This window comes from Scaptodrosophila lebanonensis, unplaced genomic scaffold, assembly GCF_003285725.1.
Source record: "Scaptodrosophila lebanonensis strain 11010-0011.00,11010-0021.00 unplaced genomic scaffold, SlebRS2 tig00000085-arrow-pilon, whole genome shotgun sequence".
Taxonomy (NCBI): domain Eukaryota; kingdom Metazoa; phylum Arthropoda; class Insecta; order Diptera; family Drosophilidae; genus Scaptodrosophila; species Scaptodrosophila lebanonensis.
In genome coordinates, this window is record NW_022060564.1 from 2,293,607 (window position 1) to 2,312,694 (window position 19,088).

Here is a 19,088-nt window from a genome sequence, read left to right on the forward strand (position 1 = left end):
TGTTCAAATAATAACTCTGTGAGCTCTAATAGAAACTTCATAATAACTTCATAAAGTACAGTAATTAATCAAATTAAAATAAAAAAACTAAGACGGATCGAGTTTCTTACTCCCATTTCTTATTATACTAATATTTATGATTGTCTTGCTGAAAAAGACAGAAAATGCTCCCCCAATGCACTGCCTGTTTTTATAAATCACAGCAAAATGCTAACGGAGCAACAAACAGCTCTAATTCGATCTATGCGAGACTACCAACATCCATTCTCCCCAAATATTTTGAAACGGGCTAAATCGAGGAGACTGAACCAGCTAAACAGGTTTAACTGATATTTGTCTAGCTTTAAATGTATATTTTTCTAATTGATATAAAACTAAGCTATTTTAGTCAACAAGAATGTTTTTTTTATTTGTTTTCAAAACTAACATAATTTTTGAAATATTTTCTATATGCTCGACAGTTTGAAAGCCATAAGTTGACGTAGAAGAAGACGTATACGACATGGTTTCCACATAACTTTAAATTATTTTTCTGATCATGTAAGTACATTTGAACTATTTATACCAAACTGTAAACAACACATATTCTCATTTGTATGTATAGTTGCCCCACTAGTTAGTTTATTAAACAACTTGTAGTCTAATTAGGGCTTGAACGAAAACTTTTTTAAGTTTAGTTTTATTTGAAAATAAAATGCATCTAATTATTATGGGTTGTTGCTTAAATATAGCCACATGCCTATGTTGCTTGGGGTATAAATATGTTGTTCCTTCTAGTTTAGTTGCAAGCCTATATGAATGGCTTACAAAATACGGTCAGCCTCATGCACTGCGCTTGCGTCGTGAGAAAAAGCCGGCAAAATAAGCGCGCCAATAATTCTGAAAGAAAGGATGCAGAGCAACAGAAAATAAAATGAAAACAGCAACGACAAAGCAACAAAGTTGAGCGACTTTCTGGTTCAAGTTCAAAGACAACAACAGTCAGCACAAAACAACAGCAATAACAGCAACGGCGCTGCACGTGACGCAAATGAAACCTACCGCAATAATGCAAGCAAGCCATGCTGTTAGATAACAGCGCTCTGTTAACTGTATTTACAGTGTACAGCAGTCAGAACGACTCGTCGTCTGCGTCGACGTCCTCGTTGTCGGTTTCGTTTTCGTTTTCAGTTTCGTCGCCTACGCAATCTGCTTCGCATTTTACTTTTTCTGTTGACTGCGTCGGTGCCGTTTATTCGGCAGTGCCGTTAGACTGTTGCGGCAACTCAAACGAATCGGACGCGAAATGCGATAAGCGCTGCGATTTCGACTCTAATTCGTATAGAAATTCATTGCGAAAAACCGAAACTCTTGTGAATTAAAAATTCACTGCTGTACGCGGCTTAAATAAATTGTGAAACGTGTGGTGTTCGTGTTTTACTTTGTAAACAATCTAGAGTACATATATAAAATATTTGATTGAAATTTAAAGTAATATTGTGAATACAAAACTGTGGTAATTAGAAATATTTAAAAAAAAAAACAAAACATTTTGTCGCTTTATCAACCCAAATAATAATTCGTCGAATTGTAACAATTACAACAATTATTCTTTGCATAGAAATTGTAAAATTACAACAAATACTCAAATTAAATTTCCGTTAAATTGAAAAAAACTCTCACGCTGCAATGGCAAGTTTTCTAACTGATTTAAAAATTGTTTGCTATTGAAGTCAAGAACAGCTCGAGTTTTGGTGTTTCTGAAGGGCATTGGTTTTGCTTTCATGTATTAAATTGTTTATTAAGGTGTTGATGTGAAGTTTGCTTGCATCGTAAAATTTTTGTAATAATAGAAAATTATTCTAAAATTTGTTGAATATTTATGGAAAAAGTCGAATTTCAAATTATATATACATTAATTAAAAATGATCAAATAAGTATAATATAATAATTACTAAAACATTGTAACATTTAAAGAAACTAAAATTAAAATTAATATTTGTAGCTATTCCTTAAAAATACGCATATTAAATAAAAAACATTACTTAATAAAAAGTGAAGCAGTTAAAAAATAATAATTTATAATAATTTTCATATTTTCTGATGAATTTCTGAATATAACAGTGTTTTTTAAATTTGTGTGGCCGAAAGGAAATACAAAAAGTTTCATACAGAGCTGTGGAGGTGTTCCTCAAAGAAACTATATACATTAGCAATAATATATTATTCAATTATATCAAAAGAGTTTTACAATATCTTCCATTTTGTACATCAATGTAAACTACGTGTGCTTTTTCCGCAACATTCTTGCAAATTAGATCATAAATAAAATACAATATTCAAATTATTTTTGGAGCGGAAAAATAATGCAATTGAAAACTAAACGACTATACAACAACCGGAAATCTGCGCAGCATTAAAAATATAAAATATGTGCATGCACGAATCTTCGAGCACTGAATAATAGAAAAAAACAATAATAATGTGCATGCTCAAGTGTGCAACATGGCGTATGTGTAATAAAATAACAAGTATACGACCCGTACACAAATTAAGATTAAACTATTTTTATTGAAATGAAAAATTGGCAAATTAAATAAACGCATGCAGCACAATAAATTTTCAACAAAAACCAACGAATATTTAAAGCTCACAATATATTGACAAGTATAATTAAATAGAAGAAAAATATCAAATGCAATTTACGTCCATATACATATATACAATCTGCCAATCGCTTGCAATATTAAAAATAATAGCTTTGCCTTCTTCTTAGAAAACTCAAACGAACTTCTTTACTTTAAAAGACACTGCAATTTATCACATGCATACCAAAAAGTAAAACCACATCAGGCCAAACTCCTGTGAAATTGTGCTCTGCATGTTAAATCATGTGAAAAACTAGCAATTGCAAGTGCTTGACATTACCTTCAGAGCCACCCACCCCCCTCCAATCGACGCCCAACGACCCAATACCAATTGAAGTGCCAAAGCTAAAGCGAAAGCTGCCACGCTCCAAGGAAGGATACTACATACAGGACAATACTTGACGACAATGTGGGAAAACTTTATTGTAACTCGAATCACACCAAAGCATATTAAACTAACCTAGCCGAAAAGTCGAGATAGTCGAGCAGCGGTTGCTGCAATTTGCTGCATACAAAGAAAAAGAGAAGGGTGAAGAGTGGAAACAAGAAAACAAAACGCACTTGATAGCTAACAGGGAACGACGGTCTAAGTGCCCAGACAAGGACGCACATACGCTTCACTTGGTAAGTAAAAACGAGCAAAATTTGAAAAATATTGAAAATGTGAAGACATGCACTTGAACGCATTTGGGGGTTTCCAATTCGAAATTCTTCATTGAAATATTTGTTTGATGATAAGTAATACTTGGGTGGTCTCTTAAATATATTATTGAAAATAAATAACTGATAACTTCTTAACTCAAAAGACAGTTTTCATTACACTAACATGCTTAGAATAGCATATCGAAAGAGCTTTAAGTTATAGTAAATGTTTAGGTAGAAAATACTGCAAAATAAATATTGAATCGCCGAAAGAGTGCGTGAAATATGTCGGGAAATAAAACCATATAGTGGCAGCTTGTTATTTGAGCTCGTGCTAATTGAAAAAGTATAAGTACTTTTTTCAAGTGTGAAAAATCAGTTCAAGAGCAATTTTTCCGCCTGGACAGTCTGGCATTTGTGTACCCATAAGTGTGTTATCAGCAGTTGCTGTGTATTCGTTCAATTAATCGAACTAATTTGAGCTGGCACGTGAAGAAGTCAACGGAATGATGTCAGTCTAATCCAAATTAAGAGTAAATAATGTGAAACATGCAATTTGGCTTCTGCCTCCTAGCTTCTTCGCACTCATTTACGCATTGTTGTATGCTATTTTCGCTACCGGAAATCACAGAACATTTTGGCAAAACATAGTGGAGGAGGCAAGTGGTAGCAAGGACACAGTACAGTACAGGCACGTGGATCTAAGCCAAAAATTGTCCTTTCTATGGAGAGAAATCAAGGACAAGCTCAGAAAGGAATTGGTGGCTGGCTGATACCTCTCCACAAAATTGTCGGTTTGCTACGTGCCTGCAAAGCAAACAATTTTGTGGCCGTTAATGGAGTGGGCAGGAAAGAGTCCTGTAGCAGCACCAGGTGCTGTCTTCGTTTGATTTGCGTGCGTAAATTAGGAAAAAATATAAAATAAAATGAATAGAAAAACCTGCCACATGATAGATGAGGGAGGAAGCCACAGCAACTGCTGTGGTTTCATTAAACGGAAAACATGTTGCAATCTCCCTTTGGTTTTTTCGCAGAAAGTGTCGGGCTGTCTTTATAGCGGAGTTTATCCTTCATACATTCTACATTCACGTCGCTGCATTATTATACGGAATTATGTCAGTACCTCTTTAATTGGCTTAAGTATAAGAAAAATTCTTCTAGAAATATAATATATAAAAAAATTATGTATAATCTAAGTGGGTCTGAAATTAACAAATTCATTGTCATTTATTGAACCTAATTTATAATATTAGTTATTAAAGGACTATTAAAAGGTTGGGCTAAATTATATAGTTTGCATTCTTATTTCTTCATACACTTCGAAGGGTTTTCATACTGTTTGTTGCTTTGATTCGTTAAGTTGAAGAGCAAGTTAAAGCCACTGTTGGAAGCTACATACGTTTTTGAAAGTTTTTCTTTATAATTTGTTCTTAATTGTTTGATGTAAGTGGTCCCATTTGGAAAGCACTTTTTCTTTAACCTTTTCGGTTACGACATTACTTAATGGTGGCTTTGTTATAATATAGCATACAAAATATATAACTTCCTAAGTGATAACTGATAAGAGTTCATTCGAAAAAATAACTTCAATTATGTAACCATCTGGAATATTTCGAATAAAAAATATAGGCATTTAGTCTGTGTTATTTTCAGCACAATGACTTACATTTAAACGAATTCGAATTAAGCTTTTTCTTTATCTGCAACCTTCTAATCTGTGTCTGTTTAGAAAGTTGATACATTTTGAAACTGCCTAATATTTTCATTAATCAGATTCCAACAAGCCGTTAAGCTACTCGCCCACAAGTTGTGAACTCAATCAAGAGCCCATGAGCTGCCAGCTTAATTCTAAAGCCATGACAACAGCTAGCACATTTTTGATGTCGCCTAATGCGTAAAAAAGTGAATTATGTTGGCAATTTGTGCAGGTGTTTGTATGTAAAGTATATACTTGTATGTACAAGTGTATTACATCCCTTGCTGCTTTTGTGAAAAGCCTATGAGCTTTATTTGGTGGTTGTCTATCACTCGTCCTTTTACTCATAATTGTTGACGGGTGCTACGTTAATTAGAAAATTGGAAAATGTAACGCGCTTGTCGGCAATTTGTGTCATGAAAAATGATTAAGTTTATCATAATGATTAATATATTTGGCAGTCTATTGATGTTTTAAAGGTCTATATGAAAAGCATAAGAATTACGGCTAATTAGGAATTTCATTATAATAAAATGTCGTTAAATTTTGACTACTTTCTAAGTAGCTTAATATACTTATTATAAATGTTATACAAAGTAGGTAGAAATATTTATTTACATTGTGTATGTAAACTTTTGACTATTTTCTAAGTAGGTTTCTTATATTACAAATGTTAACAAAGTAGAAATATTTATTTACAAATATATTGTATATAAACATTTCAATTTATTACCACAAAATCCGTTTTAGCTTGAGGCTCTGTAAGCCATGGCCTAATCTTTTAAGCCAAGTTGTGTCCTTAGTTCTCACCTCAGAGCTCCACTCTAATCGCTGTCAACGGCAGCGCTCACATTTCCGGCAATTTCCGGTACCCTAAGTGCGTTTCTTGCTCCCCCATTGCCTAACATTTTCAATTCGTTTTTTCCCTAGTCGCCGTATGCTTGAAGAGCGCTATATTAAGCCACAACCGATTGAGAAGCGCTTTCATTCGCATTAACCGCAACAATGACATCGACCACATCAAGCCTCCGGCAGCCAAAATCACAAATATTCACAGCTGAACGAACTACTGGCATCATCTGTGAGTGCTGATGTCGATTTGGCTTAAGTCCAAGTGTGAGTTTGCGGTTCTTAATAAAGTTTGGTTGTGGATTGTTGCCGCTGTCGTCTGGCAGTTAATTCGATGCCTCAGTCATCTGTGACAGATTACTGATTTGGCTGACGGAAAATTGCTGGGTACGAGTATCTCCACAAGCTACCAAATTCAAGAACTGTGTAAATGCACTGTGAAATATGTTAATAGATTCCATTTCCATTTCATAAATCTAGTTTGGTTATTGGTTATAAAGCTTTACTTGAACTTTAGTTTGTAATATGAAATGAACCCTTTGTGTGCGTCTCTTTTTAAAGCAAACATTTAAATTCTTTTATATACCATCATGAGTTGCTAGAGGAACGTACTCTTAATATCTGTCTATATCTCACCTAAGCAACCTCTTTTTGTTATAATTAAACAAGCCTGCAAAAAATGTAAATGAATACAAGTGTGTTGCTACAATTTATTATTTATTTAGAAGAGCGCTGACAGGACTAGAAAGGCAGCTAATATAACAAGTTGGAATCCTACAGCCACCACATAAGTGGATTGTTTAATCTGTTAATTGACATGCCTTCTTAAAACATTACGAAACACTAGTAAAATATTCTTTTTGCATACATGGCCCACTAAATGATTTAACTCTTTAAACGTCTGATATAAAATTCAATAAACTTTTACTAAGTAATCAGCTTGGACTTAGGAATTGCTCCTTTGGAGTTGCTCCTAAATAGTTGGCAATACAAGGAAACCAGATGAATTATTTATGAATAAACCGCAATAATTTATTGACAACAATTCAGCTCAAACCAATTGCCATGTGTGCAATAGAAGCAATTAATGCCTTCAAATCCATTTTAATTCTCTCAGCATGTGTTGCCCATTTGAAACCATTTGGTGCGCTCTTGCATTATTTGTAGCCGTCTTATCTAACTTAAAGCTCGAAGACTTATCGTTAGTTAAAGGAAATATTTAAATGAAATTGTGTAGCCACACCATATTCAGAAATTATACTTAAATGCCATACATGAAAATTCAATTTGGAACTCGGAGCTGGTTGAAACTAATAGTCATAAAAACTTATGACTTACTGCCTAGATTATGTTTCGGTATTTTCATTGAAATTCTTTAAGCAACCTTGGAATATAATTATGAGATACGCTTGTCATTTTCTTAACTGAAATGCTAAGCTGGCAGCAAGTTGGCCAACCCAAATGTACAGAACACACACACACACACAAATACGCAAATTTAGGCGTGTGTGTGAGTGTGTAATATGATTTCAATTTTAGCTCACTGGAGACATAGTTTTGAAACAAACCCAGCAAACTTGCCAGACGGCAGCAAGACTAACTGACTGCTGGGTCATGTCTGATAATATTTCCAAGAAATTTGTTACTGCATGTCACACCCACATCCACACACACATATATACCCACATCACATATTCATGCCCAGAAATATTTCTATAGTTATGGAGGAGCTTCTTGCTGCTGTTGCTCGGCTAAAATTTCAAGTTGCCAAGCCTTGGTTGCAGCACGTTGCACTCGAGGAATTTTTTAATATTAGACTATGTTGCAAAATCGGAGCTGGACAACAGCAGCAGCAGAGCAGTTTTGCTAGCAATGCTAGTTAATGGCAAAAGTACACCGAAGACCGCATATCCTTGCAAGGTGCTAACCTATCATTGAAGGATGCAGTTTTGTGCTCTAAAAAGAGGAATCTATAAAAATGAAATTCAATTTCAAGCTACTTATATGGACGATATACAGATAAATAAAAAATACAAATAATAACGAAATTTGAATGCAAATATGATATGTTCTAAATAATATCAATAGTCTTACAGTTTCGAACAATTTTGTGCTCCAAAAAGTAGGGTAATATAGATGCTTTAAAGATAAAATTAAATATAGTATAGTATTCATAAGTATTTAGAAGTTTCTCATTTAACTATCTTATATCAGTTCCAACAATTGTTTGATATTTGTAATTTATTCAACATTTTGTATTTTCACCAATACTAAAAATACTTTCATGCTGAACAGGCACAAATGTTACATAAGTATTAGTTTAAATTCTGTGTAGATGACTAACTATTTGTAGTACCAGGAATATGTGGAAATTAAAGCATTATGCAGTGTGTTAGGAAATATTATTGCTTGAACTTTTCATCACAATAATTTAGTTATTGTTTTTTTTTTATTTATCATTTTTTCATAGAAGTGTTATTGAGTTCGGAACTTCCTGAACTCCAGAAGCAAGTAAGCTAAAATTTGTTGCTTATGGATTAGTAATATATATGAAATTATAAGTTATAAACCATCATTTTAGATTAATGTTTATTATGTATTGATATATAATTGATTATTTTTGATAGCAGTTCGTATTTTTTGTAATTTATTGAGCAAGAATATTTAAATAATATTAGAGCACCATTTTTTAAAAATATATTTATTATATGTATTTCTGGAATTCATCATATTAGAGCTTTGCAAACTTCAGTTGACATTCATAATACCCTATTAGATAAAAAGCATTGGCAAACTGAACTCTGCGAACGAATTTCGCAAACTGGTTGCTTTGTCAGCCATAGCCGAAAAAGTAATAAGATGAATTTACTAGAAACTAAGTATTTTCGCTGCTTGCGCCACATAAGTCTGCCAGGGAGCTATAACAAGGCATTTCCGCATTCGCTTTTGAGGGGCAATAAAAGGCTTTGCTTCGCCCGCCGTAATATCACTAAGTTGCTCTTCTCCAGCTGCTTCCCTTACATGCCAATGTGTGCTATAAAATGTTAGTAGCCATTATTCTAGGAAACTAACGACCGCATACGTGTAGGTCGACTTGCTGTCAGCATCTTGTTTGATGAGCGACCACTGGAATTGTAGAGAAGAAATACAGCCTTTTGCGTTCAGTGGAATATTTCATATGTATTTTATGGTCTGCTTTTTGGTCATTCATAAATGAACTTGATCCCCAAGCTGGTGGCCAGTTGGCCCTGTCGGTCGTAAGATGTGCGGATAATGATTCAAATGAAATAGGTTATCGAAAAAGGCCAAGGCGCCTCAAGGTGTCCAGCACAATGTTTGATAAAAATTGAACTTGATTCAATTGGTGTTTGCATCTAATATTGGGAGGGTTATATTACGCAGACTGCTTAAGAATGTTTTAGCTTGTCTTACCTTTGTATAGTCGAGTTTATTTCGTTATGTTGTGATAATCGATATAAAAAATAAAAATAAAATATTTACCAGAGCTTTTATTGTTTTTATACAAAAAGAAATTACTCTGTTGCTTAGGAGTGCCTTAAAATATTTCATGAAGTTTATTCAAGTTAAATACAAGTATACTTGTCGGATTTTTTATAACTTCCCGTTATGAACCACCTCTTTACCTAACTCCTTCGACACTTAAGTGCCGACAGAAGATTTCGAATACTTTTGGGTCATAGACGAAACACAAAAATATGCAAACCATTTGAGTAAAAGGCAAATTTTCATATTATTAACTTTATTTGCGGCCATGTTTCGGGTCTCAAATTACACGCCTGGGCAACATGTGGCAGTCCCTGAGCCCAACAACACAGAACGAGTGGGCAACAGCGCCTATAATAGGCACTGCAAACTCTCTGCGATTTGCATATGTTTGCATTGTAATGTGAGTTGCAGGCAAGGCCTAGCTCTGTTTATTTAAGTAAAAAATTTAGCCTACCTGCAGGCGTTGAACAACATACAATTTTACAAGTAGTAATGCAAATGGGTGAAGAGAAAAATTGGAAATATTCTTTAGACAATTTGTGAATTTAAATACATAGATACAGGAAGAGCGCTTAAGAATTTAGGAATTTACATCATTTATGAGATAACAAGCTAATGAAAGCTCATTTTCGAAAAATATTCGCTCATTTTTAAGACTCTGTTTTTGTGTGACATGTATTTGTTGTTTATTGGGGAAAGTAACTTTTCCGCCTTTATGTGCAATCGTTTCTAGTTTAATCGACATTGGCCATTATGAGAAATGTTCTACAGTTGTTGTTTCTATTTCAAGATAATCTTGTCATCGTGTAGTTAAATAATTTCACTAACAAAAGTCCACTGCTTGAACTGTTAATAGTTATACTAGGTATTGGAAAAATTGCTGCCATGATATCGATATTAGCAGTTGCCGCAACATACTACAACTTCAATAATCGACTTTTATTTCGAAGTATAAGTAAGTCATTTGATAAATATTGTGGTCAAAATAATATCTCTTTTCCAGTCAATTTGCTAATATTTCCCATAATGTACTGACCACAAAATCAGTCGGTTTTTGATTTACCTTTGCCGCGCACTTAAGCGTTAATCAATTTCAATTTAACAGTTATTAACGCCATATTTATGGGCGGCCACAAAGGCTAACCTGGTTCTTATTCCACCCCCCGCCCCAACACATGTGCCAAGTTAAACAACTTTATTATATGCATCGTTTATGGTTCAGAGACCGCCGTACATTTATCATATTTGTGGGTCCTTAGCTGTACGGTTGTTTGCACAATGACCCAAATAAACATGTGTGCGTGTTTGTTTGTTTGTGTGTGTGGCGGCTTAGGCTATGCGCTGTTAAGTATGCTATGTTTTTTGTCTTTCTCCGGCTTGCATATTAATGAGCGTCTGTGCGGCGAAATAAAGCGCATATATAATCGGGCATGTTAAAGAGCGTTTCTATGTACTCGAATAGTATATGTGAATGTCTGGGCATGTTTATGTTTTCTGGGCCATTCAAATTTTCATCGTGTGCTGCGTGGGCAGGTGACCCTAAATTGATGTCGCTTTTGCTTACCCCCAAGCGCTGTCTAGATCTATTATATGCCCCTTTGTCTGTACGCCTCGTTGACTTCCCTCTGCCAGTTAACATTAGTTTTGTTTGTTTGTTTTCGCCGTTAAGTGTCTTGAAGTTTGTTATTGCTTTTGTCTACTTATTTAATTATACATGCTTAAGCTTTAGGGCGAACATTAAAGGTTGAGTTATTTAGAATCTCTTCACTGAGTTGTATCAATTGCAAAGAAGTTTTTGACAAACTTTTTCCAAAATACATTACAGTTTTTTTGTTGTTAACAAAAACCAAACAATGGTTTTTTTTTCGCTCGGATTATATTTTTCCTATTTTGTTTTTAATGCATTTGGAGAAATTTTAAATAAATATTCCAAGCAGATTTGTAACTTTCATAATTCTGACTTCTAAGAAATTAATTACATAATGACCAACGTGTTGTGCGCATTTTCCTATTTCCAGTGCTTAAAACCGCAAATTATTCAAACGATTTGGGATTTCTTTTCTATTATTTGTTTCCTTTTGTAAACATACGATGTGTTTCTCTATTTGCATTCTTAATGCTTTGTCGATGACTTCCTGCCCACTTAACTGAACTGTACTTATATTTGATTTTATTGAATTGCACCATTAACCCTTGTGGGACTATTGGGACAATACGTTCGCTTTAAATCTTAGACAACATTTTTGTTTGTGCGCATTTTTTGCGTATGGCAGTCGAACTATTTTGCAAATAATAAATGGGAAGCTATGGATTTATAATTTCAAATGGGACATATAATGCAAATCTCTTTTTTACACACAGTTTTAGAAACCGAAACACAAATACACAACTGAGGAAATAGCAAATGTTTTTGGCGCTAACAACAATAATAACCCAGGTTTCATTTCTAAATGTTTGGAATGCTTTCCTCGTGACTCAAAATGTGCTTCGAGACAGTTATTCCAATATAAGTGTATATGGATTGTCCATAAAATATATAGTGATATAATTTAGTAAAGAAAACAAAATTTAGAAACACTTTTTATTGCTTGCTTTCAAACATTTTGTTCGTCAATATCACAGTTTTGGAAAATAATCCGTCCCGAAAGGGTTAGCTCGCTTGAAATGCTTGCAAAGGTCGTCTGCCACTCAAATTCACGCTGAGACACACACGTGTTCATAGTTTCCTAGGCTATTATAGCGGGTTTTCCATGGCTTTGCGTGCCTGCGGCATTTACTGAACTGACCCTCACGGCGTATACGTAACTCAATCAGCAGTCTTCGCCGTTCCTTTCGCAAAATTACAAATCAAATAAATATACATAGCAGTGGGCATGAACAAATAATTATTTTCACATTTATTATTTACACAACAATCAGCGTGCGGTTGTCAATTTGGTTTGCGGCCAAGGTCAAGTTTTGGCATAGCCCCTGGCCATATTGTGTGTGTGTGTGTATGTTTAAATAAGCTGTCGGCAGCGTGAACTTTCCGTGGTGTCTAACTAAATGACTGACAGTCTGTCTGGCTTGGCTTAAGCGGCACGCAATGCTCGAGAAAATTTCGCGCGCCCTGCAATGTCTGCTGGCATTTCCGTTGCCTGAAAAATGCGCCATTTGCACAGACTACACTTCAAGGGTTTGAGGACATGTAAGCTATATAGAGAGACTTGCAACAGGAAACATATAATTCAATGTTTGCAGCCAACGTGAAATAGTCGAAGGGCTTTCTATATGGTCGCATCGATTGCAGATACTAGTTTAAGAATTTGTAATTTTAAATCCTTTTTCTTTTGCAAATCAATCGATATTTTATTCTATATTCAAGGAAGATAGTTGGAGAGTTTATTAGCAATACCACCGAATAAAGTAGGAGAGTAAATTAAATCTATTAAGCTTTGCAGAACTATTGAGTCATTGCTATTACAGTAGTGAAGATTTAGTGATGACAAATTTATTGATGGTGTATGGATAAAAAGCTTTCAACAGTCGTTGCACTTATTTGCTGGCTATTAAAACATTAGTTTTGGAATAAAAGCAAAAATCGACATGCACTGCAAAATAAAGATAAGATCTTGAAACTGTAAGACTATTAAGGGCATTCCACAGTCGAGCTGGCCAGCTTTTCCAACTCCATCTTATTATTTTCACTTTTGCAGCTTTCTGGCAAAATGTAATTTGCGGAATGCATTCATTAAGTATTTTTTGCACAATTTGCATGAAGAAGGAAGAAGCCACGTCGTGGGTTACGGTAATTAGGTCCTGACTTGAGTTAACCAACTGAGTAAATTTGTATTACTGAACAGCTAGAGCTGGAGTTGAAAATTGTGCTGGATAAAGAGGAAGAATGTAGCAACAAAATGTTGTGACTGTTGATAATCATAATAAGATAGCAACGCATCATAAACTGTTGTAAAACGGCGGCGAAGCAACTCAGGATAAAGGGAAAAGATTGTTGGGGTTGGGAAAGCAAAAAACTGAAATGCCATGACTTTTTGTTGTTATTTTTTTTAGCAAGTTTTTGCTTTCAGACGGCTGCAGCACATTTAAGTTATAATAGAACATGGGCAACAACAACAAGAAGCGGTTCTATAATATAGTAACTGAAAATCAGTTGAGGGGTAACCACAACAAACGTCAAAACAATTTCCGGCAACGGAAATTCGCTGTATTGTGTTGATGCAGTTACGGGTATTCTTCTTACTAAATAAAGGTTATTGTTTTTGCCAACGGAAATGTAAGCAGTGTATGTTGGTAGAAGTTGTCCAACTTGGCAATGACAAAAAGTTGAAAAAGTCAGCCTGTGGGGAAACAACCACATAAACAATTGGCAACTGAAAGTGCAGTTAACATTTAACTCAGTGGGAGGAACCTACGAATCTGGCCATCAATAAACAGTTGCTTTTGTCTATAAACATAAATAAAATTGCACAAAAGCTGAAACAGAGAAGAGAAATAATTAAGAACTGCGAGGAATGACAATCACATGTCGCATATAAACCATTAAGAGTGTGACAAAATGAAATACTATATTAATATAAATGAGTGAAGTGAAAAAATCATTCTATCACAGTTGAAAACTTTGTTCGTCTTGGGCTTTACAAACATTAGTTACTAGCGGAATTAAAATTAATTGTTTTTCGTTTTAATAAATGCAATTTTATGAGTACAGAGGAATATTAGACAATTGTGTTTTCTTCGTTTGTTAGTTTTATTAATCGTACAGTCTATCGGCTGTAGTATAAACGATTAAACGATTAAAGTAAGACTTCAGACTCGAATGAGGTAACAAATAAGAGCGAAACACATAAATACAATATTTGCTTACCTTTATAAACAAAAAGCTATACTAATAGGATTCATATACCTTAAATAATATTTTAATAAATCGTGCAACTTAAGTCTAATCTTTTATACGATACTTTTTATTTGGAAAAAAATGTAAATTGAGTAGAAAATAAGGTTTGTGCTAATCAGCTTCGGCTACCTTTATAAACAAAAAGCTACACTAATAAGATTCATATACCTTAAATGATATTTTAATAAATCGTGCAACTTAAGTCTATCCTTGGATACGATACTTTTTATTTGGAAAAAAATGTAAATTGAGTAGAAAATAAGGTTTGTGCTAATCAGGTTCGTTAGCACCGCAATATGTTATTTAATTTATTGGAAGTTATGGCTTTAAATATAAATCTGCCCATACGCAGAAGTAGACAAAATTTTATTTAGTCGTCACAATAGATTGCGCATATCTAGTCGGCATATGTGACTTCATTTATCAATGCTAAATATTCAATTAAATGAGCCACATATCTGTCTATGTTTCTATTTCATTTGACTAACCAGAAAGGAAACAAACACACAAAAGGACACAACAATGCCATTTAAAAGTGATTGACAAGCAACAACAATCAACAAGAAAAGCCTGAAAGGTAGACAGCAAATCGAGCAGGCAAATTCGGAAACATTTTCACAATTGCACCAGAGAATAAATGAATGATAGAAAACCGAATTCACATCGTACACAGTTTCATGAATTTGCCAGCAAAACAAATGAGAAAATGCACACCTCTCTCTATCCAGCTACTACTTTTTTTTTATCGAAATGTCAAGTGCTTGTGCGACTGGTTTTCACGCTTTTTTGCAGCACGTTTTCGCCATTTTCAATGGGCAGCAGGTTACGAGTTGAAATCAGCAATAATTGAATATTTACATCGAATGAATTTTCAATTCAATTATATAAATTATTTCTTGAAACAAGAGCTGAGGCTTTAAAGACTGCTTCTTTTTATTTACTTTAATTTAGTTGTAAGTCTTAATCAGAGTATTATTTATTATTTATATAAAATGACTAATCATTGCCAGCATTTTTCTCAGTAAGTTCAAAGCAGAACTTAAATGCATACTACTTCCATTTTACATTTGGGAACTGAATTGAAGGAAATCCGATTACTTATTTCTATACATAGCTTTTTAACAAAGGAAACATTTGCTTAACAGATCATAGAATGTACACAGAATACTTAGTCAATAATTGGCGTAGTTAGTTTAATATTTTAAAAACGATTTTTGAACAGAAAATTGAAAACACAGCAATAGATAAAAGCTTTTAAACTGTTCATTGAGTTACTTTTAAGCCTTAAAATAAAACGCAGATCCCCTAATGGACCAGCTATGTCAGCCACATATGGGTTTAAATAGCTTGCATTCTGTCAAATGCCCCCATAAAGTTTAAAAGCAGATGCCAATGGCAACAGCCAATGGTAAAAAAAATTTAAATTTAATGCTACCCTTTTATGCGCTTTTGGTTTTTTAGCATTTTAATTTCCTCTCTCGAAACTTAAACTGTCATTAAAATAAAAGCATAAAAACACAAGCACTTGCAACAAAATCACAACATCACAGAGAGGAAAAAATCCATATGGCAATAAATATAAAGCACAAGTTGTTTAAATTGCGCGCACATGCAAACGAGAAGAGGCTGAGAAACAGCGGCGCCACAAATTACATTTCAATAAAAAGCCTCATTTTGCAAATAAGTTAAAAATTCATTCGCCACACACCCACACGCGCCATTTACATGTGCTTTAGAGATGGAGCAGTCAATCGGAGGGACTAGCTCTCCCCAAATTGCACATAAAATTTAATTTCGTATGCTTAACAGCAGAAAAATATGTCTAAAGCACGAAAATAAACAACGTCGAACGTCAGCGATAATAAATAAAATCAAACAAGTAGAGGGGGGAATAACATGAGAAGAAGTGTTTGAAGTGCCTAACCAAGACTTCAAATAGGCTCGCAAATACACGCAAACAAATATGCAGAAAAATTTAAAATTTTATTTTATTATTTTCTTATAGCATGGCATTGCAATACATTTGAATTAAGCTACTTAATTAATTGATTTAAGATAAACGGGCTTACATATTAGCATTGTGGTTATCCTTATCTTTGTATTTAATAAAAGTTAAAAAAAAGAAAGAAAATAAACTTAAATTTGGTTTATTTGCTTCAAACTTTTAGTGCATTTCTTCTCTACTTTTAAGGGCCTTTATCCTACTAAATGAATTAGCAAATAAGTGGCTTATAATTGTACCATAATTATATTCTTTGAAATCGTATTGCTAGCAAACATTCACGTATCATAACAGCAACCGCTGTACTGGAACATTATCAACTCTTTTTGGAATTTATTTAGATTAACGACGAAATTCTTATTTTTCCCAAAACTAAAATATGTTTTGATTTGTTTTTATTCCTTAATCATGCCATTAAATGTAAGGCCTTCAATTATACATTTTCCCTATCAAAAGATTCCCAAAGTATAAAATGGAAGGAAGAATTGTTAATTCGCTGACTAACAAAATTAAATTATACTCACAATTTTTGCAGTTTTCAAATACTAGACGCATTTCATTTAAAATAGTTGCAAATTGTTCAATGGTTGTATTCGATACAATGTAAGTATCAACATTTTTGATCTTCAAACTTGAATATAAATAGATCGATCAAGGGAAATTGAAGTTCTAACAACTTCTTTTAGACCGCATTATTACTAATCTCTGAAAAAGAAAAGTTCTGTTACAAAGGTTTCTTTCTGCATAACCCGCTCTTATAAATAGTAAAGAGAACATACTTCCATTTCAGTCTTAAATTAAGATTAATACTAATGCTCTGAACTCACATGGCATTTTTACGTAAATAAAAATATTCCTTAATGCCAAAATCTATGTATTATTTCACTGTCATAATTGAATTCAATATTTCGCACATTAATGCAAAGCAAGAGTGCGAACAACAACCGCAGGTCCTTTGCGGCTCAAAAGAGCAAAAGCTCACGAAGAAGAGATTACTTTTGGGCTTTCGCACAGGCTCAATGAACAGCCACAGCAAAGCCAATGTACCGAACTGTGTGTGTGTGTGTATGTCTGTCTGTGTGTATTTGTGTAGGTGCGACTCTGCTGAGTGTCGCAATTTAATGTCGCTTTGGGATATTTTCAATGGCTGTCATGGGCAGCGATACTCACAGACAAGGCTGCTGCCCAGTCGCCCTAGCTCTGGGCATTTTGTTTGTGCGAAAGCAAATTAAATGACAATTTTAATTAAAAATGTGTCGATATTTCTCGGCCGAAGTGTGACCTTTTTATTTACACCAACAGGGAAAAAGAGGATATGCTCTTCATATTTGTAGAATAACAAAGAATAGCTTGTAAGCTTTTTTGATCAATCTAGATCAGATTGTTAGGTTTCCTTAGAAGGAAACAAAATAGATGTATGGCCTGTTGTTTGCACATTGAAAGGACACTCTAGTATGCGTACTAGAACTCCGGAACTAGAAAATGATTATAATCACTTATTGGATCTCTAATATATGATTAAAGGATGTATAAAAATAATAAATCAACATGGAAGTAGGGCTTATTGTTTTCACATTCATTAGAAACCAGAGGATTGAGGAATTATGTCATGTGAATTATGAATTATGTGATGATCATAATGAGGATACTTGACCGTGTATCTCAATCAATGATTGCACGTGTTGGAAAAAAGACATATAAAAGTATATTTATTAGCTTAATGTAAGCAGAAAGTTGACTTACAATTATAAACATACAATTATACGAACACGAAAGAATATGTAATAGCTATAGTCATAAATAAAACTCTAATGCGAACAGACGCACGGCGGTTCGCGGCTATTATTACTCTAATCTTAACGAGTCGTCCCCTGCAGCGAATTAAATTTTCTGTTCAATACTGTAAAAGTCCATCAAAAGTATTCTCATATATGCTAGAATTTGGCTATTTTAATATCATACAAATATTTATATTTATTTATATAAAATGAATACAAAAAAACTGTGCACTTCGAGCCACTTAATTGCTTAGCATTTAAATTTATTTATAAACTTGTTTTGTTTGTGAAACAATTTGAAGTGGAATCGCTTTCCATAAATAGAAGCGGCTTTGAAATGTCGAGCTACTATTTAGTGCTTCCACTGCTTAGTAACGTCTAAAGTCATTGTCTGTTTTTCTCAATTCTCCGTTTGTCAATCGAACGACGATTGATTGGGAAAACGTTCATAAAACTCACAGCCCACCTGACAAACTTGCCGCGCTTCGCAACAAAACGAAACAAAACAAAACACATGCCATAAATTTGGCTCATAAATCACGCACCGGGAAAAGAGTGCAGGAAAAAACAAAGTGCCAGTCATAAACCCGAGTTAGTAAATCACAATTTTACCGACGCTGAAATTTTCTGTAGCGCATAAATTTAATTTGCGCTAAAGAGCAAGAGTGCAAAAGGTGCAAAAGCTGCCAAAAGACAAAAGCGGTTGGGAAAAATCAATTTTACACAACCATACTATAACACTTGAATAAAATTCCATGAAGATTACGATAAACCGATAAATTTATGGTACATATTAATAAACATATAGCAGTAGCTGTGTACGTGTCTGTGTGGTTAAGGTTAGCAATGAAGTGACCTCCCTTGTCGCACACACAAGGACAAATAGAACAAATGATTATGGGCAAGATAGCAAGCAGCCCAAAGGACAAACATGGAACCTTTTCGGTGGCAAGACACTGATTCACACCTTGCTTTAAATTGCCGAACCAATGCCGCCGCAGGCCGCATTTGTAAGATGTGAGAAGTGAGGATCACGAAAAGTGAAAGGAAGTGAAAGGATGTGCCAAGTTATCAAACATCTCTTTGACAGTTA

The 19,088-nt window shown here is 34.1% G+C and overlaps 1 protein-coding gene across 1 annotated transcript in view; it reads left to right on the forward strand.

Annotated features, from left to right (window-relative positions):
- Nucleotides 1-2,856: 2,856 nt before the first annotated feature.
- LOC115626403 (trissin receptor) overlaps nucleotides 2,857-19,088 on the forward strand; it is a 60,468-nt gene continuing 44,236 nt past the window's right edge. Inside the window, exon 1 of the mRNA XM_030521766.1 lies at nucleotides 2,857-3,251. The gene's annotated coding sequence lies outside the window, so the exon portion shown is untranslated. The remainder of the gene's footprint in view (nucleotides 3,252-19,088) is intronic.